The following is a 20,600-nucleotide window of genomic DNA, read 5'->3' on the forward strand; positions in this document are numbered from 1 at the left end:
GCACTTTTTAAAACACACAGTCACAACGTGCTTTACAGACACATACACGTGCAAAATCGAAACAGATGGATTAATAAAACAGACAAACACGACACAGAGAGAAATCAACCAAAATGAAATAAAACAGGACACGGGAAGAAGAAGGGAGGTATGCAGAAAGGCTTGCGGACGTCAATGGCCTTTGAGGCGTCTTTGAGGGAGGGACGCCCCACAACAGGGTTAATGTGGGACCTACGGCTAGTTCTGGTTAGAAGTCTAGCTGCTGTATTTTGGATTAACTGTAAACGTTTTAAAGAAGACTGACCGAGGCAGGTGTAGAGGGAGTTACAGTAGCCTAAACGGGAGAAAATGAACGCGTGGATTCATTGTTCGAGAACAACGGGGGACAATATAGGTCTTATTTTTGCAATATTTCTTAACTGAGGAAAACAGGACTGGACAAGCTCATTAACGGGACGGTCAAGCGTCGTATACTGGTCGAAGGTGATACCTTTAGAAGACCTTTGGCCGTGGACTTAAAGGTTGGGGTGAAGCGGGCCGATGAACTGAGTAGCAGCGGTGACAAGGATCGGTGCTCCCACACATCTTGTTATGGACAGCTGTTTTTGCTTTTCACAAACACACGAGGCTCTGCCAAACTGCAAAGCCTGCCAAAAATAGATTTAACTCGTGGGTGTTCCTCTCCACGGAAGTCTTTAGTAAAAGGCGAAAGACTTGTACGTTATGAAGAGAAACCAGAGTAAGTACGGCCCGCTCCTCGACAGCAGCCCAAGGAGCCCAGTCGTCCCAGCCACAACCTTCACGGTGAGCCTCACTCGCCTCCCGGGCCACACCCATTCCCCTACCCCGCACTGCGCTTCAGGGAGTTTTGGGCGCCGGGATTGCTCGTCTGTCACGTCGTTGCCACTAGACCTTCTGGGGCCCGTACTACGAAGCAGGTTCTACATGCCGGGGACATATTTTCCTTAGCTGGCCTCCCCGAGCCTAACATTGGCCAACCAGATAACCAGTACTAGGAAGCTGCCTATCCACGAGGTCAAACGCGACAAAGAAGACCAGGAAATGCAGCCAAAGTACTACCGTCCCCCTCAGGCGCTGGAGAGGAGCAGGAGACATCAGAAGCGGATCAAAATGTGGAAACGCTTCACGATTTTGCGTGTCATCCTTTCGCAGGGGCCATGCTAATCTTCTCTGTATCGAATCCAATTTTTCATACGTGCTGCCGTAGCAAGCACACAAGTCCTCAGGCGCTGCTTCCCTTTTACTACCCCGTGGGCAGAATGGCCCCTTGACCGCGGTGCAGTCTGGAGGACAGTGGGCGGCACCATTAAGCACGACAAGCGCGAGGGATGGGGCCTTTCTGTCGTTGACATCGCTGTGTTTTCAGTTGCTATCAACTGCCTGCTACTTCTTCGCGCATGCTTGTGAAAATCACAAAGTGGGTAAGGCCAGAAATGGCCTCATGCCAAATGAGGGGGCCACGCACAAGTTGTCTGTCACGCAGGAGGCTTCATTTGGGCCCCAAAGCTAAGCATCCACTCCTATGACGCATGACAGGACGGCTCTGAGCATCTGCCTGTGGCGTGTGTCCGACCTTGGTTGTCGCCCTTCTCTGAAAGCCAGCAGGGGGTGCCGGACTAGATGGCCCATTGGGTCAAAGAGGCCCTTTTTCGGGTAAGGCCGAGCCGACGACATTCTTGAGAATGTCGCGTTCGGTATGCACAATATATTTTCTACATGTAACCGGCAAGAAACTTTGTCAGAGAGCAGGAACCTGTGATTGACATACCCCGCCGCAATGCTGAGGATTGGTTTTCAGACGCGGGCTACCAGACAACAAAAGTAGGCAGGTGGCCGCAGACACTCCAGTGAGGACAAACGCAGGGAAAATGCTGTGCAGATTCGACGTGTATTTCGCAGCTATTTGCAACACGGCAACGTTCCCTCTCTGTCATGTTTGTCTGCTAATCAAATCAGAGGTGCAAATCTCACTCTGTGTCACTCTACATTGCACGCCGCACTTTTGCCCCAGTTGTCATGGCTGATATTCTTCTGAGTAATTGGCATTCCACAAAGCAGAGAGAAGGGTGCACCGTTCCCAGCGGCACTGCAATGCCGGGTCGATGCGTGGAGTGAACGGAGCAAGCCCCTTTTTCAACTCCAAGTGCAAAAAATCCTTTTAATATGTTGTCCCCTTATAGAGGACGTATCAGATATTAAACTGATAAGAACAGATACTACACTTGATCTTAGCCAAAAGGCCGAGAAGCGATGAACCCTTGCTGTTTGCTGCCCCGCCCCACCTCCTGCACAGTTCTGGCTCGTCGTGGTGCAGTCGTTTCAAACGACCGCAAGAACGACTGCCGCTTGGCAGCTCCGCCCAGGAGCTCCTTGGTAAGTAGGTAAGTAAGTAAGTAAGTAAATAAGTAAGTAAGTGAGCTTTTGTTCATACAGCACTTTTTAAAACACACAGTCACAACGTGCTTTACAGACACATACACGTGCAAAATCGAAACAGATGGATTAATAAAACAGACAAACACGACACAGAGAGAAATCAACCAAAATGAAATAAAACAGGACACGGGAAGAAGAAGGGAGGTATGCAGAAAGGCTTGCGGACGTCAATGGCCTTTGAGGCGTCTTTGAGGGAGGGACGCCCCACAACAGGGTTAATGTGGGACCTACGGCTAGTTCTGGTTAGAAGTCTAGCTGCTGTATTTTGGATTAACTGTAAACGTTTTAAAGAAGACTGACCGAGGCAGGTGTAGAGGGAGTTACAGTAGCCTAAACGGGAGAAAATGAACGCGTGGATTCATTGTTCGAGAACAACGGGGGACAATATAGGTCTTATTTTTGCAATATTTCTTAACTGAGGAAAACAGGACTGGACAAGCTCATTAACGGGACGGTCAAGCGTCGTATACTGGTCGAAGGTGATACCTTTAGAAGACCTTTGGCCGTGGACTTAAAGGTTGGGGTGAAGCGGGCCGATGAACTGAGTAGCAGCGGTGACAAGGATCGGTGCTCCCACACATCTTGTTATGGACAGCTGTTTTTGCTTTTCACAAACACACGAGGCTCTGCCAAACTGCAAAGCCTGCCAAAAATAGATTTAACTCGTGGGTGTTCCTCTCCACGGAAGTCTTTAGTAAAAGGCGAAAGACTTGTACGTTATGAAGAGAAACCAGAGTAAGTACGGCCCGCTCCTCGACAGCAGCCCAAGGAGCCCAGTCGTCCCAGCCACAACCTTCACGGTGAGCCTCACTCGCCTCCCGGGCCACACCCATTCCCCTACCCCGCACTGCGCTTCAGGGAGTTTTGGGCGCCGGGATTGCTCGTCTGTCACGTCGTTGCCACTAGACCTTCTGGGGCCCGTACTACGAAGCAGGTTCTACATGCCGGGGACATATTTTCCTTAGCTGGCCTCCCCGAGCCTAACATTGGCCAACCAGATAACCAGTACTAGGAAGCTGCCTATCCACGAGGTCAAACGCGACAAAGAAGACCAGGAAATGCAGCCAAAGTACTACCGTCCCCCTCAGGCGCTGGAGAGGAGCAGGAGACATCAGAAGCGGATCAAAATGTGGAAACGCTTCACGATTTTGCGTGTCATCCTTTCGCAGGGGCCATGCTAATCTTCTCTGTATCGAATCCAATTTTTCATACGTGCTGCCGTAGCAAGCACACAAGTCCTCAGGCGCTGCTTCCCTTTTACTACCCCGTGGGCAGAATGGCCCCTTGACCGCGGTGCAGTCTGGAGGACAGTGGGCGGCACCATTAAGCACGACAAGCGCGAGGGATGGGGCCTTTCTGTCGTTGACATCGCTGTGTTTTCAGTTGCTATCAACTGCCTGCTACTTCTTCGCGCATGCTTGTGAAAATCACAAAGTGGGTAAGGCCAGAAATGGCCTCATGCCAAATGAGGGGGCCACGCACAAGTTGTCTGTCACGCAGGAGGCTTCATTTGGGCCCCAAAGCTAAGCATCCACTCCTATGACGCATGACAGGACGGCTCTGAGCATCTGCCTGTGGCGTGTGTCCGACCTTGGTTGTCGCCCTTCTCTGAAAGCCAGCAGGGGGTGCCGGACTAGATGGCCCATTGGGTCAAAGAGGCCCTTTTTCGGGTAAGGCCGAGCCGACGACATTCTTGAGAATGTCGCGTTCGGTATGCACAATATATTTTCTACATGTAACCGGCAAGAAACTTTGTCAGAGAGCAGGAACCTGTGATTGACATACCCCGCCGCAATGCTGAGGATTGGTTTTCAGACGCGGGCTACCAGACAACAAAAGTAGGCAGGTGGCCGCAGACACTCCAGTGAGGACAAACGCAGGGAAAATGCTGTGCAGATTCGACGTGTATTTCGCAGCTATTTGCAACACGGCAACGTTCCCTCTCTGTCATGTTTGTCTGCTAATCAAATCAGAGGTGCAAATCTCACTCTGTGTCACTCTACATTGCACGCCGCACTTTTGCCCCAGTTGTCATGGCTGATATGCAGCCATCTGAGACGGGCAGACTGAGGAGGCTGCTGCATTTCTTCTGAGTAATTGGCATTCCACAAAGCAGAGAGAAGGGTGCACCGTTCCCAGTGGCACTGCAATGCCGGGTCGATGCGTGGAGTGAACGGAGCAAGCCCCTTTTTCAACTCCAAGTGCAAAAAATCCTTTTAATATGTTGTCCCCTTATAGAGGACGTATCAGATATTAAACTGATAAGAACAGATACTGTTGTGGATTTTCGGAGCTGATGCACTGGCAGTTGTCAGTTTGAAGAAGAGAAGACCAAACCAAACTTCGTATGATGATTCTGGGAAAACTTTAATGAAGAACCTTGCAAGGGAGAGCGACTCAAGGGACACCTCCTGTTCGTACGGTGTCCCCAAACTCGTCTGACCCACACAGTCCAAAACCAGCCTTTAAGCCAATCATAGAAACTAGTTCGTCAGTTCCGAATCATAAACCTATGACCTAAATCTGTATCTTTGGTTTGTCTTGTTGCGTCTGATGATGACCTGCATTCTGGCCTTGGTTCGCCTGTGAGGCTCCTGGTTTATTAAACAACATGTGTTATCTTCTGTTTGAGAGAACAGAGGAGTACAGCTTGACATTCTGTTGTCCTGGTCAGTTATGGAATATCCATAACAGATACTACAGTTGGTCTTAGCCAAAAGGCCGAGAAGCGATGAACCCTTGCTGTTTGCTGCCCCGCCCCACCTCCTGCACAGTTCTGGCTCGTCGTGGTGCAGTCGTTTCAAACGACCGCAAGAACGACTGCCGCTTGGCAGCTCCGCCCAGGAGCTCCTTGGTAAGTAGGTAAGTAAGTAAGTAAGTAAATAAGTAAGTAAGTGAGCTTTTGTTCATACAGCACTTTTTAAAACACACAGTCACAACGTGCTTTACAGACACATACACGTGCAAAATCGAAACAGATGGATTAATAAAACAGACAAACACGACACAGAGAGAAATCAACCAAAATGAAATAAAACAGGACACGGGAAGAAGAAGGGAGGTATGCAGAAAGGCTTGCGGACGTCAATGGCCTTTGAGGCGTCTTTGAGGGAGGGACGCCCCACAACAGGGTTAATGTGGGACCTACGGCTAGTTCTGGTTAGAAGTCTAGCTGCTGTATTTTGGATTAACTGTAAACGTTTTAAAGAAGACTGACCGAGGCAGGTGTAGAGGGAGTTACAGTAGCCTAAACGGGAGAAAATGAACGCGTGGATTCATTGTTCGAGAACAACGGGGGACAATATAGGTCTTATTTTTGCAATATTTCTTAACTGAGGAAAACAGGACTGGACAAGCTCATTAACGGGACGGTCAAGCGTCGTATACTGGTCGAAGGTGATACCTTTAGAAGACCTTTGGCCGTGGACTTAAAGGTTGGGGTGAAGCGGGCCGATGAACTGAGTAGCAGCGGTGACAAGGATCGGTGCTCCCACACATCTTGTTATGGACAGCTGTTTTTGCTTTTCACAAACACACGAGGCTCTGCCAAACTGCAAAGCCTGCCAAAAATAGATTTAACTCGTGGGTGTTCCTCTCCACGGAAGTCTTTAGTAAAAGGCGAAAGACTTGTACGTTATGAAGAGAAACCAGAGTAAGTACGGCCCGCTCCTCGACAGCAGCCCAAGGAGCCCAGTCGTCCCAGCCACAACCTTCACGGTGAGCCTCACTCGCCTCCCGGGCCACACCCATTCCCCTACCCCGCACTGCGCTTCAGGGAGTTTTGGGCGCCGGGATTGCTCGTCTGTCACGTCGTTGCCACTAGACCTTCTGGGGCCCGTACTACGAAGCAGGTTCTACATGCCGGGGACATATTTTCCTTAGCTGGCCTCCCCGAGCCTAACATTGGCCACCCAGATAACCAGTACTAGGAAGCTGCCTATCCACGAGGTCAAACGCGACAAAGAAGACCAGGAAATGCAGCCAAAGTACTACCGTCCCCCTCAGGCGCTGGAGAGGAGCAGGAGACATCAGAAGCGGATCAAAACGTGGAAACGCTTCACGATTTTGCGTGTCATCCTTTCGCAGGGGCCATGCTAATCTTCTCTGTATCGAATCCAATTTTTCATACGTGCTGCCGTAGCAAGCACACAAGTCCTCAGGCGCTGCTTCCCTTTTACTACCCCGTGGGCAGAATGGCCCCTTGACCGCGGTGCAGTCTGGAGGACAGTGGGCGGCACCATTAAGCACGACAAGCGCGAGGGATGGGGCCTTTCTGTCGTTGACATCGCTGTGTTTTCAGTTGCTATCAACTGCCTGCTACTTCTTCGCGCATGCTTGTGAAAATCACAAAGTGGGTAAGGCCAGAAATGGCCTCATGCCAAATGAGGGGGCCACGCACAAGTTGTCTGTCACGCAGGAGGCTTCATTTGGGCCCCAAAGCTAAGCATCCACTCCTATGACGCATGACAGGACGGCTCTGAGCATCTGCCTGTGGCGTGTGTCCGACCTTGGTTGTCGCCCTTCTCTGAAAGCCAGCAGGGGGTGCCGGACTAGATGGCCCATTGGGTCAAAGAGGCCCTTTTTCGGGTAAGGCCGAGCCGACGACATTCTTGAGAATGTCGCGTTCGGTATGCACAATATATTTTCTACATGTAACCGGCAAGAAACTTTGTCAGAGAGCAGGAACCTGTGATTGACATACCCCGCCGCAATGCTGAGGATTGGTTTTCAGACGCGGGCTACCAGACAACAAAAGTAGGCAGGTGGCCGCAGACACTCCAGTGAGGACAAACGCAGGGAAAATGCTGTGCAGATTCGACGTGTATTTCGCAGCTATTTGCAACACGGCAACGTTCCCTCTCTGTCATGTTTGTCTGCTAATCAAATCAGAGGTGCAAATCTCACTCTGTGTCACTCTACATTGCACGCCGCACTTTTGCCCCAGTTGTCATGGCTGATATTCTTCTGAGTAATTGGCATTCCACAAAGCAGAGAGAAGGGTGCACCGTTCCCAGCGGCACTGCAATGCCGGGTCGATGCGTGGAGTGAACGGAGCAAGCCCCTTTTTCAACTCCAAGTGCAAAAAATCCTTTTAATATGTTGTCCCCTTATAGAGGACGTATCAGATATTAAACTGATAAGAACAGATACTACACTTGATCTTAGCCAAAAGGCCGAGAAGCGATGAACCCTTGCTGTTTGCTGCCCCGCCCCACCTCCTGCACAGTTCTGGCTCGTCGTGGTGCAGTCGTTTCAAACGACCGCAAGAACGACTGCCGCTTGGCAGCTCCGCCCAGGAGCTCCTTGGTAAGTAGGTAAGTAAGTAAGTAAGTAAATAAGTAAGTAAGTGAGCTTTTGTTCATACAGCACTTTTTAAAACACACAGTCACAACGTGCTTTACAGACACATACACGTGCAAAATCGAAACAGATGGATTAATAAAACAGACAAACACGACACAGAGAGAAATCAACCAAAATGAAATAAAACAGGACACGGGAAGAAGAAGGGAGGTATGCAGAAAGGCTTGCGGACGTCAATGGCCTTTGAGGCGTCTTTGAGGGAGGGACGCCCCACAACAGGGTTAATGTGGGACCTACGGCTAGTTCTGGTTAGAAGTCTAGCTGCTGTATTTTGGATTAACTGTAAACGTTTTAAAGAAGACTGACCGAGGCAGGTGTAGAGGGAGTTACAGTAGCCTAAACGGGAGAAAATGAACGCGTGGATTCATTGTTCGAGAACAACGGGGGACAATATAGGTCTTATTTTTGCAATATTTCTTAACTGAGGAAAACAGGACTGGACAAGCTCATTAACGGGACGGTCAAGCGTCGTATACTGGTCGAAGATGATACCTTTAGAAGACCTTTGGCCGTGGACTTAAAGGTTGGGGTGAAGCGGGCCGATGAACTGAGTAGCAGCGGTGACAAGGATCAGTGCTCCCACACATCTTGTTATGGACAGCTGTTTTTGCTTTTCACAAACACACGAGGCTCTGCCAAACTGCAAAGCCTGCCAAAAATAGATTTAACTCGTGGGTGTTCCTCTCCACGGAAGTCTTTAGTAAAAGGCGAAAGACTTGTACGTTATGAAGAGAAACCAGAGTAAGTACGGCCCGCTCCTCGACAGCAGCCCAAGGAGCCCAGTCGTCCCAGCCACAACCTTCACGGTGAGCCTCACTCGCCTCCCGGGCCACACCCATTCCCCTACCCCGCACTGCGCTTCAGGGAGTTTTGGGCGCCGGGATTGCTCGTCTGTCACGTCGTTGCCACTAGACCTTCTGGGGCCCGTACTACGAAGCAGGTTCTACATGCCGGGGACATATTTTCCTTAGCTGGCCTCCCCGAGCCTAACATTGGCCACCCAGATAACCAGTACTAGGAAGCTGCCTATCCACGAGGTCAAACGCGACAAAGAAGACCAGGAAATGCAGCCAAAGTACTATCGTCCCCCTCAGGCGCTGGAGAGGAGCAGGAGACATCAGAAGCGGATCAAAACGTGGAAACGCTTCACGATTTTGCGTGTCATCCTTTCGCAGGGGCCATGCTAATCTTCTCTGTATCGAATCCAATTTTTCATACGTGCTGCCGTAGCAAGCACACAAGTCCTCAGGCGCTGCTTCCCTTTTACTACCCCGTGGGCAGAATGGCCCCTTGACCGCGGTGCAGTCTGGAGGACAGTGGGCGGCACCATTAAGCACGACAAGCGCGAGGGATGGGGCCTTTCTGTCGTTGACATCGCTGTGTTTTCAGTTGCTATCAACTGCCTGCTACTTCTTCGCGCATGCTTGTGAAAATCACAAAGTGGGTTAAGGCCAGAAATGGCCTCATGCCAAATGAGGGGGCCACGCACAAGTTGTCTGTCACGCAGGAGGCTTCATTTGGGCCCCAAAGCTAAGCATCCACTCCTATGACGCATGACAGGACGGCTCTGAGCATCTGCCTGTGGCGTGTGTCCGACCTTGGTTGTCGCCCTTCTCTGAAAGCCAGCAGGGGGTGCCGGACTAGATGGCCCATTGGGTCAAAGAGGCCCTTTTTCGGGTAAGGCCGAGCCGACGACATTCTTGAGAATGTCGCGTTCGGTATGCACAATATATTTTCTACATGTAACCGGCAAGAAACTTTGTCAGAGAGCAGGAACCTGTGATTGACATACCCCGCCGCAATGCTGAGGATTGGTTTTCAGACGCGGGCTACCAGACAACAAAAGTAGGCAGGTGGCCGCAGACACTCCAGTGAGGACAAACGCAGGGAAAATGCTGTGCAGATTCGACGTGTATTTCGCAGCTATTTGCAACACGGCAACGTTCCCTCTCTGTCATGTTTGTCTGCTAATCAAATCAGAGGTGCAAATCTCACTCTGTGTCACTCTACATTGCACGCCGCACTTTTGCCCCAGTTGTCATGGCTGATATTCTTCTGAGTAATTGGCATTCCACAAAGCAGAGAGAAGGGTGCACCGTTCCCAGCGGCACTGCAATGCCGGGTCGATGCGTGGAGTGAACGGAGCAAGCCCCTTTTTCAACTCCAAGTGCAAAAAATCCTTTTAATATGTTGTCCCCTTATAGAGGACGTATCAGATATTAAACTGATAAGAACAGATACTACACTTGATCTTAGCCAAAAGGCCGAGAAGCGATGAACCCTTGCTGTTTGCTGCCCCGCCCCACCTCCTGCACAGTTCTGGCTCGTCGTGGTGCAGTCGTTTCAAACGACCGCAAGAACGACTGCCGCTTGGCAGCTCCGCCCAGGAGCTCCTTGGTAAGTAGGTAAGTAAGTAAGTAAGTAAATAAGTAAGTAAGTGAGCTTTTGTTCATACAGCACTTTTTAAAACACACAGTCACAACGTGCTTTACAGACACATACACGTGCAAAATCGAAACAGATGGATTAATAAAACAGACAAACACGACACAGAGAGAAATCAACCAAAATGAAATAAAACAGGACACGGGAAGAAGAAGGGAGGTATGCAGAAAGGCTTGCGGACGTCAATGGCCTTTGAGGCGTCTTTGAGGGAGGGACGCCCCACAACAGGGTTAATGTGGGACCTACGGCTAGTTCTGGTTAGAAGTCTAGCTGCTGTATTTTGGATTAACTGTAAACGTTTTAAAGAAGACTGACCGAGGCAGGTGTAGAGGGAGTTACAGTAGCCTAAACGGGAGAAAATGAACGCGTGGATTCATTGTTCGAGAACAACGGGGGACAATATAGGTCTTATTTTTGCAATATTTCTTAACTGAGGAAAACAGGACTGGACAAGCTCATTAACGGGACGGTCAAGCGTCGTATACTGGTCGAAGGTGATACCTTTAGAAGACCTTTGGCCGTGGACTTAAAGGTTGGGGTGAAGCGGGCCGATGAACTGAGTAGCAGCGGTGACAAGGATCGGTGCTCCCACACATCTTGTTATGGACAGCTGTTTTTGCTTTTCACAAACACACGAGGCTCTGCCAAACTGCAAAGCCTGCCAAAAATAGATTTAACTCGTGGGTGTTCCTCTCCACGGAAGTCTTTAGTAAAAGGCGAAAGACTTGTACGTTATGAAGAGAAACCAGAGTAAGTACGGCCCGCTCCTCGACAGCAGCCCAAGGAGCCCAGTCGTCCCAGCCACAACCTTCACGGTGAGCCTCACTCGCCTCCCGGGCCACACCCATTCCCCTACCCCGCACTGCGCTTCAGGGAGTTTTGGGCGCCGGGATTGCTCGTCTGTCACGTCGTTGCCACTAGACCTTCTGGGGCCCGTACTACGAAGCAGGTTCTACATGCCGGGGACATATTTTCCTTAGCTGGCCTCCCCGAGCCTAACATTGGCCACCCAGATAACCAGTACTAGGAAGCTGCCTATCCACGAGGTCAAATGCGACAAAGAAGACCAGGAAATGCAGCCAAAGTACTACCGTCCCCCTCAGGCGCTGGAGAGGAGCAGGAGACATCAGAAGCGGATCAAAATGTGGAAACGCTTCACGATTTTGCGTGTCATCCTTTCGCAGGGGCCATGCTAATCTTCTCTGTATCGAATCCAATTTTTCATACGTGCTGCCGTAGCAAGCACACAAGTCCTCAGGCGCTGCTTCCCTTTTACTACCCCGTGGGCAGAATGGCCCCTTGACCGCGGTGCAGTCTGGAGGACAGTGGGCGGCACCATTAAGCACGACAAGCGCGAGGGATGGGGCCTTTCTGTCGTTGACATCGCTGTGTTTTCAGTTGCTATCAACTGCCTGCTACTTCTTCGCGCATGCTTGTGAAAATCACAAAGTGGGTAAGGCCAGAAATGGCCTCATGCCAAATGAGGGGGCCACGCACAAGTTGTCTGTCACGCAGGAGGCTTCATTTGGGCCCCAAAGCTAAGCATCCACTCCTATGACGCATGACAGGACGGCTCTGAGCATCTGCCTGTGGCGTGTGTCCGACCTTGGTTGTCGCCCTTCTCTGAAAGCCAGCAGGGGGTGCCGGACTAGATGGCCCATTGGGTCAAAGAGGCCCTTTTTCGGGTAAGGCCGAGCCGACGACATTCTTGAGAATGTCGCGTTCGGTATGCACAATATATTTTCTACATGTAACCGGCAAGAAACTTTGTCAGAGAGCAGGAACCTGTGATTGACATACCCCGCCGCAATGCTGAGGATTGGTTTTCAGACGCGGGCTACCAGACAACAAAAGTAGGCAGGTGGCCGCAGACACTCCAGTGAGGACAAACGCAGGGAAAATGCTGTGCAGATTCGACGTGTATTTCGCAGCTATTTGCAACACGGCAACGTTCCCTCTCTGTCATGTTTGTCTGCTAATCAAATCAGAGGTGCAAATCTCACTCTGTGTCACTCTACATTGCACGCCGCACTTTTGCCCCAGTTGTCATGGCTGATATTCTTCTGAGTAATTGGCATTCCACAAAGCAGAGAGAAGGGTGCACCGTTCCCAGCGGCACTGCAATGCCGGGTCGATGCGTGGAGTGAACGGAGCAAGCCCCTTTTTCAACTCCAAGTGCAAAAAATCCTTTTAATATGTTGTCCCCTTATAGAGGACGTATCAGATATTAAACTGATAAGAACAGATACTACACTTGATCTTAGCCAAAAGGCCGAGAAGCGATGAACCCTTGCTGTTTGCTGCCCCGCCCCACCTCATGCACAGTTCTGGCTCGTCGTGGTGCAGTCGTTTCAAACGACCGCAAGAACGACTGCCGCTTGGCAGCTCCGCCCAGGAGCTCCTTGGTAAGTAGGTAAGTAAGTAAGTAAGTAAATAAGTAAGTAAGTGAGCTTTTGTTCATACAGCACTTTTTAAAACACACAGTCACAACGTGCTTTACAGACACATACACGTGCAAAATCGAAACAGATGGATTAATAAAACAGACAAACACGACACAGAGAGAAATCAACCAAAATGAAATAAAACAGGACACGGGAAGAAGAAGGGAGGTATGCAGAAAGGCTTGCGGACGTCAATGGCCTTTGAGGCGTCTTTGAGGGAGGGACGCCCCACAACAGGGTTAATGTGGGACCTACGGCTAGTTCTGGTTAGAAGTCTAGCTGCTGTATTTTGGATTAACTGTAAACGTTTTAAAGAAGACTGACCGAGGCAGGTGTAGAGGGAGTTACAGTAGCCTAAACGGGAGAAAATGAACGCGTGGATTCATTGTTCGAGAACAACGGGGGACAATATAGGTCTTATTTTTGCAATATTTCTTAACTGAGGAAAACAGGACTGGACAAGCACATTAACGGGACGGTCAAGCGTCGTATACTGGTCGAAGGTGATACCTTTAGAAGACCTTTGGCCGTGGACTTAAAGGTTGGGGTGAAGCGGGCCGATGAACTGAGTAGCAGCGGTGACAAGGATCGGTGCTCCCACACATCTTGTTATGGACAGCTGTTTTTGCTTTTCACAAACACACGAGGCTCTGCCAAACTGCAAAGCCTGCCAAAAATAGATTTAACTCGTGGGTGTTCCTCTCCACGGAAGTCTTTAGTAAAAGGCGAAAGACTTGTACGTTATGAAGAGAAACCAGAGTAAGTACGGCCCGCTCCTCGACAGCAGCCCAAGGAGCCCAGTCGTCCCAGCCACAACCTTCACGGTGAGCCTCACTCGCCTCCCGGGCCACACCCATTCCCCTACCCCGCACTGCGCTTCAGGGAGTTTTGGGCGCCGGGATTGCTCGTCTGTCACGTCGTTGCCACTAGACCTTCTGGGGCCCGTACTACGAAGCAGGTTCTACATGCCGGGGACATATTTTCCTTAGCTGGCCTCCCCGAGCCTAACATTGGCCACCCAGATAACCAGTACTAGGAAGCTGCCTATCCACGAGGTCAAACGCGACAAAGAAGACCAGGAAATGCAGCCAAAGTACTACCGTCCCCCTCAGGCGCTGGAGAGGAGCAGGAGACATCAGAAGCGGATCAAAATGTGGAAACGCTTCACGATTTTGCGTGTCATCCTTTCGCAGGGGCCATGCTAATCTTCTCTGTATCGAATCCAATTTTTCATACGTGCTGCCGTAGCAAGCACACAAGTCCTCAGGCGCTGCTTCCCTTTTACTACCCCGTGGGCAGAATGGCCCCTTGACCGCGGTGCAGTCTGGAGGACAGTGGGCGGCACCATTAAGCACGACAAGCGCGAGGGATGGGGCCTTTCTGTCGTTGACATCGCTGTGTTTTCAGTTGCTATCAACTGCCTGCTACTTCTTCGCGCATGCTTGTGAAAATCACAAAGTGGGTTAAGGCCAGAAATGGCCTCATGCCAAATGAGGGGGCCACGCACAAGTTGTCTGTCACGCAGGAGGCTTCATTTGGGCCCCAAAGCTAAGCATCCACTCCTATGACGCATGACAGGACGGCTCTGAGCATCTGCCTGTGGCGTGTGTCCGACCTTGGTTGTCGCCCTTCTCTGAAAGCCAGCAGGGGGTGCCGGACTAGATGGCCCATTGGGTCAAAGAGGCCCTTTTTCGGGTAAGGCCGAGCCGACGACATTCTTGAGAATGTCGCGTTCGGTATGCACAATATATTTTCTACATGTAACCGGCAAGAAACTTTGTCAGAGAGCAGGAACCTGTGATTGACATACCCCGCCGCAATGCTGAGGATTGGTTTTCAGACGCGGGCTACCAGACAACAAAAGTAGGCAGGTGGCCGCAGACACTCCAGTGAGGACAAACGCAGGGAAAATGCTGTGCAGATTCGACGTGTATTTCGCAGCTATTTGCAACACGGCAACGTTCCCTCTCTGTCATGTTTGTCTGCTAATCAAATCAGAGGTGCAAATCTCACTCTGTGTCACTCTACATTGCACGCCGCACTTTTGCCCCAGTTGTCATGGCTGATATTCTTCTGAGTAATTGGCATTCCACAAAGCAGAGAGAAGGGTGCACCGTTCCCAGCGGCACTGCAATGCCGGGTCGATGCGTGGAGTGAACGGAGCAAGCCCCTTTTTCAACTCCAAGTGCAAAAAATCCTTTTAATATGTTGTCCCCTTATAGAGGACGTATCAGATATTAAACTGATAAGAACAGATACTACACTTGATCTTAGCCAAAAGGCCGAGAAGCGATGAACCCTTGCTGTTTGCTGCCCCGCCCCACCTCCTGCACAGTTCTGGCTCGTCGTGGTGCAGTCGTTTCAAACGACCGCAAGAACGACTGCCGCTTGGCAGCTCCGCCCAGGAGCTCCTTGGTAAGTAGGTAAGTAAGTAAGTAAGTAAATAAGTAAGTAAGTGAGCTTTTGTTCATACAGCACTTTTTAAAACACACAGTCACAACGTGCTTTACAGACACATACACGTGCAAAATCGAAACAGATGGATTAATAAAACAGACAAACACGACACAGAGAGAAATCAACCAAAATGAAATAAAACAGGACACGGGAAGAAGAAGGGAGGTATGCAGAAAGGCTTGCGGACGTCAATGGCCTTTGAGGCGTCTTTGAGGGAGGGACGCCCCACAACAGGGTTAATGTGGGACCTACGGCTAGTTCTGGTTAGAAGTCTAGCTGCTGTATTTTGGATTAACTGTAAACGTTTTAAAGAAGACTGACCGAGGCAGGTGTAGAGGGAGTTACAGTAGCCTAAACGGGAGAAAATGAACGCGTGGATTCATTGTTCGAGAACAACGGGGGACAATATAGGTCTTATTTTTGCAATATTTCTTAACTGAGGAAAACAGGACTGGACAAGCTCATTAACGGGACGGTCAAGCGTCGTATACTGGTCGAAGGTGATACCTTTAGAAGACCTTTGGCCGTGGACTTAAAGGTTGGGGTGAAGCGGGCCGATGAACTGAGTAGCAGCGGTGACAAGGATCGGTGCTCCCACACATCTTGTTATGGACAGCTGTTTTTGCTTTTCACAAACACACGAGGCTCTGCCAAACTGCAAAGCCTGCCAAAAATAGATTTAACTCGTGGGTGTTCCTCTCCACGGAAGTCTTTAGTAAAAGGCGAAAGACTTGTACGTTATGAAGAGAAACCAGAGTAAGTACGGCCCGCTCCTCGACAGCAGCCCAAGGAGCCCAGTCGTCCCAGCCACAACCTTCACGGTGAGCCTCACTCGCCTCCCGGGCCACACCCATTCCCCTACCCCGCACTGCGCTTCAGGGAGTTTTGGGCGCCGGGATTGCTCGTCTGTCACGTCGTTGCCACTAGACCTTCTGGGGCCCGTACTACGAAGCAGGTTCTACATGCCGGGGACATATTTTCCTTAGCTGGCCTCCCGAGCCTAACATTGGCCACCCAGATAACCAGTACTAGGAAGCTGCCTATCCACGAGGTCAAACGCGACAAAGAAGACCAGGAAATGCAGCCAAAGTACTACCGTCCCCCTCAGACGCTGGAGAGGAGCAGGAGACATCAGAAGCGGATCAAAATGTGGAAACGCTTCACGATTTTGCGTGTCATCCTTTCGCAGGGGCCATGCTAATCTTCTCTGTATCGAATCCAATTTTTCATACGTGCTGCCGTAGCAAGCACACAAGTCCTCAGGCGCTGCTTCCCTTTTACTACCCCGTGGGCAGAATGGCCCCTTGACCGCGGTGCAGTCTGGAGGACAGTGGGCGGCACCATTAAGCACGACAAGCGCGAGGGATGGGGCCTTTCTGTCATTGACATCGCTGTGTTTTCAGTTGCTATCAACTGCCTGCTACTTCTTCGCGCATGCTTGTGAAAATCACAAAGTGGGTTAAGGCCAGAAATGGCCTCATGCCAAATGAGGGGGCCACGCACAAGTTGTCTGTCACGCAGGAGGCTTCATTTGGGCCCCAAAGCTAAGCATCCACTCCTATGACGCATGACAGGACGGCTCTGAGCATCTGCCTGTGGCGTGTGTCCGACCTTGGTTGTCGCCCTTCTCTGAAAGCCAGCAGGGGGTGCCGGACTAGATGGCCCATTGGGTCAAAGAGGCCCTTTTTCGGGTAAGGCCGAGCCGACGACATTCTTGAGAATGTCGCGTTCGGTATGCACAATATATTTTCTACATGTAACCGGCAAGAAACTTTGTCAGAGAGCAGGAACCTGTGATTGACATACCCCGCCGCAATGCTGAGGATTGGTTTTCAGACGCGGGCTACCAGACAACAAAAGTAGGCAGGTGGCCGCAGACACTCCAGTGAGGACAAACGCAGGGAAAATGCTGTGCAGATTCGACGTGTATTTCGCAGCTATTTGCAACACGGCAACGTTCCCTCTCTGTCATGTTTGTCTGCTAATCAAATCAGAGGTGCAAATCTCACTCTGTGTCACTCTACATTGCACGCCGCACTTTTGCCCCAGTTGTCATGGCTGATATTCTTCTGAGTAATTGGCATTCCACAAAGCAGAGAGAAGGGTGCACCGTTCCCAGCGGCACTGCAATGCCGGGTCGATGCGTGGAGTGAACGGAGCAAGCCCCTTTTTCAACTCCAAGTGCAAAAAATCCTTTTAATATGTTGTCCCCTTATAGAGGACGTATCAGATATTAAACTGATAAGAACAGATACTACACTTGATCTTAGCCAAAAGGCCGAGAAGCGATGAACCCTTGCTGTTTGCTGCCCCGCCCCACCTCCTGCACAGTTCTGGCTCGTCGTGGTGCAGTCGTTTCAAACGACCGCAAGAACGACTGCCGCTTGGCAGCTCCGCCCAGGAGCTCCTTGGTAAGTAGGTAAGTAAGTAAGTAAGTAAATAAGTAAGTAAGTGAGCTTTTGTTCATACAGCACTTTTTAAAACACACAGTCACAACGTGCTTTACAGACACATACACGTGCAAAATCGAAACAGATGGATTAATAAAACAGACAAACACGACACAGAGAGAAATCAACCAAAATGAAATAAAACAGGACACGGGAAGAAGAAGGGAGGTATGCAGAAAGGCTTGCGGACGTCAATGGCCTTTGAGGCGTCTTTGAGGGAGGGACGCCCCACAACAGGGTTAATGTGGGACCTACGGCTAGTTCTGGTTAGAAGTCTAGCTGCTGTATTTTGGATTAACTGTAAACGTTTTAAAGAAGACTGACCGAGGCAGGTGTAGAGGGAGTTACAGTAGCCTAAACGGGAGAAAATGAACGCGTGGATTCATTGTTCGAGAACAACGGGGGACAATATAGGTCTTATTTTTGCAATATTTCTTAACTGAGGAAAACAGGACTGGACAAGCTCATTAACGGGACGGTCAAGCGTCGTATACTGGTCGAAGGTGATACCTTTAGAAGACCTTTGGCCGTGGACTTAAAGGTTGGGGTGAAGCGGGCCGATGAACTGAGTAGCAGCGGTGACAAGGATCGGTGCTCCCACACATCTTGTTATGGACAGCTGTTTTTGCTTTTCACAAACACACGAGGCTCTGCCAAACTGCAAAGCCTGCCAAAAATAGATTTAACTCGTGGGTGTTCCTCTCCACGGAAGTCTTTAGTAAAAGGCGAAAGACTTGTACGTTATGAAGAGAAACCAGAGTAAGTACGGCCCGCTCCTCGACAGCAGCCCAAGGAGCCCAGTCGTCCCAGCCACAACCTTCACGGTGAGCCTCACTCGCCTCCCGGGCCACACCCATTCCCCTACCCCGCACTGCGCTTCAGGGAGTTTTGGGCGCCGGGATTGCTCGTCTGTCACGTCGTTGCCACTAGACCTTCTGGGGCCCGTACTACGAAGCAGGTTCTACATGCCGGGGACATATTTTCCTTAGCTGGCCTCCCGAGCCTAACATTGGCCACCCAGATAACCAGTACTAGGAAGCTGCCTATCCACGAGGTCAAACGCGACAAAGAAGACCAGGAAATGCAGCCAAAGTACTACCGTCCCCCTCAGACGCTGGAGAGGAGCAGGAGACATCAGAAGCGGATCAAAATGTGGAAACGCTTCACGATTTTGCGTGTCATCCTTTCGCAGGGGCCATGCTAATCTTCTCTGTATCGAATCCAATTTTTCATACGTGCTGCCGTAGCAAGCACACAAGTCCTCAGGCGCTGCTTCCCTTTTACTACCCCGTGGGCAGAATGGCCCCTTGACCGCGGTGCAGTCTGGAGGACAGTGGGCGGCACCATTAAGCACGACAAGCGCGAGGGATGGGGCCTTTCTGTCATTGACATCGCTGTGTTTTCAGTTGCTATCAACTGCCTGCTACTTCTTCGCGCATGCTTGTGAAAATCACAAAGTGGGTTAAGGCCAGAAATGGCCTCATGCCAAATGAGGGGGCCACGCACAAGTTGTCTGTCACGCAGGAGGCTTCATTTGGGCCCCAAAGCTAAGCATCCACTCCTATGACGCATGACAGGACGGCTCTGAGCATCTGCCTGTGGCGTGTGTCCGACCTTGGTTGTCGCCCTTCTCTGAAAGCCAGCAGGGGGTGCCGGACTAGATGGCCCATTGGGTCAAAGAGGCCCTTTTTCGGGTAAGGCCGAGCCGACGACATTCTTGAGAATGTCGCGTTCGGTATGCACAATATATTTTCTACATGTAACCGGCAAGAAACTTTGTCAGAGAGCAGGAACCTGTGATTGACATACCCCGCCGCAATGCTGAGGATTGGTTTTCAGACGCGGGCTACCAGACAACAAAAGTAGGCAGGTGGCCGCAGACACTCCAGTGAGGACAAACGCAGGGAAAATGCTGTGCAGATTCGACGTGTATTTCGCAGCTATTTGCAACACGGCAACGTTCCCTCTCTGTCATGTTTGTCTGCTAATCAAATCAGAGGTGCAAATCTCACTCTGTGTCACTCTACATTGCACGCCGCACTTTTGCCCCAGTTGTCATGGCTGATATTCTTCTGAGTAATTGGCATTCCACAAAGCAGAGAGAAGGGTGCACCGTTCCCAGCGGCACTGCAATGCCGGGTCGATGCGTGGAGTGAACGGAGCAAGCCCCTTTTTCAACTCCAAGTGCAAAAAATCCTTTTAATATGTTGTCCCCTTATAGAGGACGTATCAGATATTAAACTGATAAGAACAGATTTTTTCTTTCGAAAAAATTTATTGACACTCATTTCAAACACATTTCATCAAAGTTGTTCATATTCATGACATAAAAGTTACCTTGAAAATGCAATTCATAAATAAATAAATACATAAATAAATCAGTGTGATCTGTAAAACCACATTTAAAACAATAAAACTTTTGTTTTAAGAGGTATTACAGATAAAACCAGCATTGTCACAGGTAAAAGCCATTCATAAAACACTTCTCATGTGGATGACAGTATGTTTTGAGTGTCCATTTTAAAAGTCTTTAAAAAGGAGTGCATTTCGTTAAGATGTTTTTTCCAGGTCCTTCTTTGTGCAGGAGCGCAGTGAGTCCCTACCAAGGGTAACTCATTCCGCTCTCCCAAACAACGGGTCTCTCGGGATCCTGTCGTGGTGCTCAGAGGAGACTCTCACACTGATGCTCCTTCCCACCTGCCTCACCCGGAGAGCCAGGCCGCCGCTGCTTTGACCTTTTTGCGTGTAGCTCCGGCTCCTTCCTCCGAATGGGCACAGAGGCGATGCTTCTTTGTGGCTGTGTCCTAGGCCCGCCGCCAGCAGCTCCGGCCGCTTGGGCCGTCGCTGCGGCCATCCGGATCACAGCCACGGGGGGGATCTGCATGTGCTTTCTTACCAGCAAGTTTCTGGAGGTCCACATGGCGTCTTTGATGGCAGCTAGGGTGAGCCACTGCTTGGCAAAGTCATTCTTTTTTATTGCTGC

The 20,600-nt window shown here is 50.4% G+C and overlaps 22 non-coding genes and 3 pseudogenes across 22 annotated transcripts; all 25 read right to left on the minus strand.

Annotated features, from left to right (window-relative positions):
- Positions 1 to 627: 627 nt before the first annotated feature.
- Positions 628 to 743, minus strand: LOC121902855. Its single transcript, XR_006097825.1, has one exon. It is a non-coding gene; the product is annotated as a U5 spliceosomal RNA (small nuclear RNA).
- Positions 744 to 1,128: 385 nt separating this feature from the next.
- On the minus strand, positions 1,129 to 1,235 carry LOC121902956. The gene has a single exon (XR_006097920.1). It is a non-coding gene; the product is annotated as a U6 spliceosomal RNA (small nuclear RNA).
- Positions 1,236 to 2,082: 847 nt separating this feature from the next.
- Positions 2,083 to 2,273, minus strand: LOC121902649. Its single transcript, XR_006097640.1, has one exon. It is a non-coding gene; the product is annotated as a U2 spliceosomal RNA (small nuclear RNA).
- An 807-nt stretch (positions 2,274 to 3,080) lies between these two features.
- On the minus strand, positions 3,081 to 3,196 carry LOC121902856. The gene has a single exon (XR_006097826.1). It is a non-coding gene; the product is annotated as a U5 spliceosomal RNA (small nuclear RNA).
- Positions 3,197 to 3,581: 385 nt separating this feature from the next.
- On the minus strand, positions 3,582 to 3,688 carry LOC121902958. Its single transcript, XR_006097921.1, has one exon. It is a non-coding gene; the product is annotated as a U6 spliceosomal RNA (small nuclear RNA).
- An 888-nt stretch (positions 3,689 to 4,576) lies between these two features.
- On the minus strand, positions 4,577 to 4,786 carry LOC121902775 (annotated as a pseudogene).
- Positions 4,787 to 5,095: 309 nt separating this feature from the next.
- Positions 5,096 to 5,190, minus strand: LOC121902793 (annotated as a pseudogene).
- An 807-nt stretch (positions 5,191 to 5,997) lies between these two features.
- Positions 5,998 to 6,113, minus strand: LOC121902857. Its single transcript, XR_006097827.1, has one exon. It is a non-coding gene; the product is annotated as a U5 spliceosomal RNA (small nuclear RNA).
- A 385-nt stretch (positions 6,114 to 6,498) lies between these two features.
- On the minus strand, positions 6,499 to 6,605 carry LOC121903021. The gene has a single exon (XR_006097981.1). It is a non-coding gene; the product is annotated as a U6 spliceosomal RNA (small nuclear RNA).
- An 847-nt stretch (positions 6,606 to 7,452) lies between these two features.
- On the minus strand, positions 7,453 to 7,643 carry LOC121902650. Its single transcript, XR_006097641.1, has one exon. It is a non-coding gene; the product is annotated as a U2 spliceosomal RNA (small nuclear RNA).
- Positions 7,644 to 8,450: 807 nt separating this feature from the next.
- On the minus strand, positions 8,451 to 8,566 carry LOC121902858. Its single transcript, XR_006097828.1, has one exon. It is a non-coding gene; the product is annotated as a U5 spliceosomal RNA (small nuclear RNA).
- A 385-nt stretch (positions 8,567 to 8,951) lies between these two features.
- Positions 8,952 to 9,058, minus strand: LOC121903022. The gene has a single exon (XR_006097982.1). It is a non-coding gene; the product is annotated as a U6 spliceosomal RNA (small nuclear RNA).
- Positions 9,059 to 9,906: 848 nt separating this feature from the next.
- Positions 9,907 to 10,097, minus strand: LOC121902651. Its single transcript, XR_006097642.1, has one exon. It is a non-coding gene; the product is annotated as a U2 spliceosomal RNA (small nuclear RNA).
- An 807-nt stretch (positions 10,098 to 10,904) lies between these two features.
- LOC121902859 lies at positions 10,905 to 11,020 on the minus strand. Its single transcript, XR_006097829.1, has one exon. It is a non-coding gene; the product is annotated as a U5 spliceosomal RNA (small nuclear RNA).
- A 385-nt stretch (positions 11,021 to 11,405) lies between these two features.
- Positions 11,406 to 11,512, minus strand: LOC121902959. The gene has a single exon (XR_006097922.1). It is a non-coding gene; the product is annotated as a U6 spliceosomal RNA (small nuclear RNA).
- Positions 11,513 to 12,359: 847 nt separating this feature from the next.
- On the minus strand, positions 12,360 to 12,550 carry LOC121902652. The gene has a single exon (XR_006097643.1). It is a non-coding gene; the product is annotated as a U2 spliceosomal RNA (small nuclear RNA).
- An 807-nt stretch (positions 12,551 to 13,357) lies between these two features.
- LOC121902861 lies at positions 13,358 to 13,473 on the minus strand. The gene has a single exon (XR_006097831.1). It is a non-coding gene; the product is annotated as a U5 spliceosomal RNA (small nuclear RNA).
- Positions 13,474 to 13,858: 385 nt separating this feature from the next.
- On the minus strand, positions 13,859 to 13,965 carry LOC121902960. Its single transcript, XR_006097923.1, has one exon. It is a non-coding gene; the product is annotated as a U6 spliceosomal RNA (small nuclear RNA).
- Positions 13,966 to 14,813: 848 nt separating this feature from the next.
- LOC121902653 lies at positions 14,814 to 15,004 on the minus strand. Its single transcript, XR_006097644.1, has one exon. It is a non-coding gene; the product is annotated as a U2 spliceosomal RNA (small nuclear RNA).
- An 807-nt stretch (positions 15,005 to 15,811) lies between these two features.
- On the minus strand, positions 15,812 to 15,927 carry LOC121902862. Its single transcript, XR_006097832.1, has one exon. It is a non-coding gene; the product is annotated as a U5 spliceosomal RNA (small nuclear RNA).
- Positions 15,928 to 16,311: 384 nt separating this feature from the next.
- Positions 16,312 to 16,418, minus strand: LOC121902961. The gene has a single exon (XR_006097924.1). It is a non-coding gene; the product is annotated as a U6 spliceosomal RNA (small nuclear RNA).
- Positions 16,419 to 17,266: 848 nt separating this feature from the next.
- Positions 17,267 to 17,457, minus strand: LOC121902654. Its single transcript, XR_006097645.1, has one exon. It is a non-coding gene; the product is annotated as a U2 spliceosomal RNA (small nuclear RNA).
- Positions 17,458 to 18,264: 807 nt separating this feature from the next.
- Positions 18,265 to 18,380, minus strand: LOC121902863. Its single transcript, XR_006097833.1, has one exon. It is a non-coding gene; the product is annotated as a U5 spliceosomal RNA (small nuclear RNA).
- A 384-nt stretch (positions 18,381 to 18,764) lies between these two features.
- On the minus strand, positions 18,765 to 18,871 carry LOC121902962. The gene has a single exon (XR_006097925.1). It is a non-coding gene; the product is annotated as a U6 spliceosomal RNA (small nuclear RNA).
- Positions 18,872 to 19,719: 848 nt separating this feature from the next.
- LOC121902777 lies at positions 19,720 to 19,895 on the minus strand (annotated as a pseudogene).
- Between the last annotated feature and the right edge of the window lie 705 nt (positions 19,896 to 20,600).

Source organism: Thunnus maccoyii, chromosome 8, assembly GCF_910596095.1.
Source record: "Thunnus maccoyii chromosome 8, fThuMac1.1, whole genome shotgun sequence".
NCBI classification, from domain to species: domain Eukaryota; kingdom Metazoa; phylum Chordata; class Actinopteri; order Scombriformes; family Scombridae; genus Thunnus; species Thunnus maccoyii.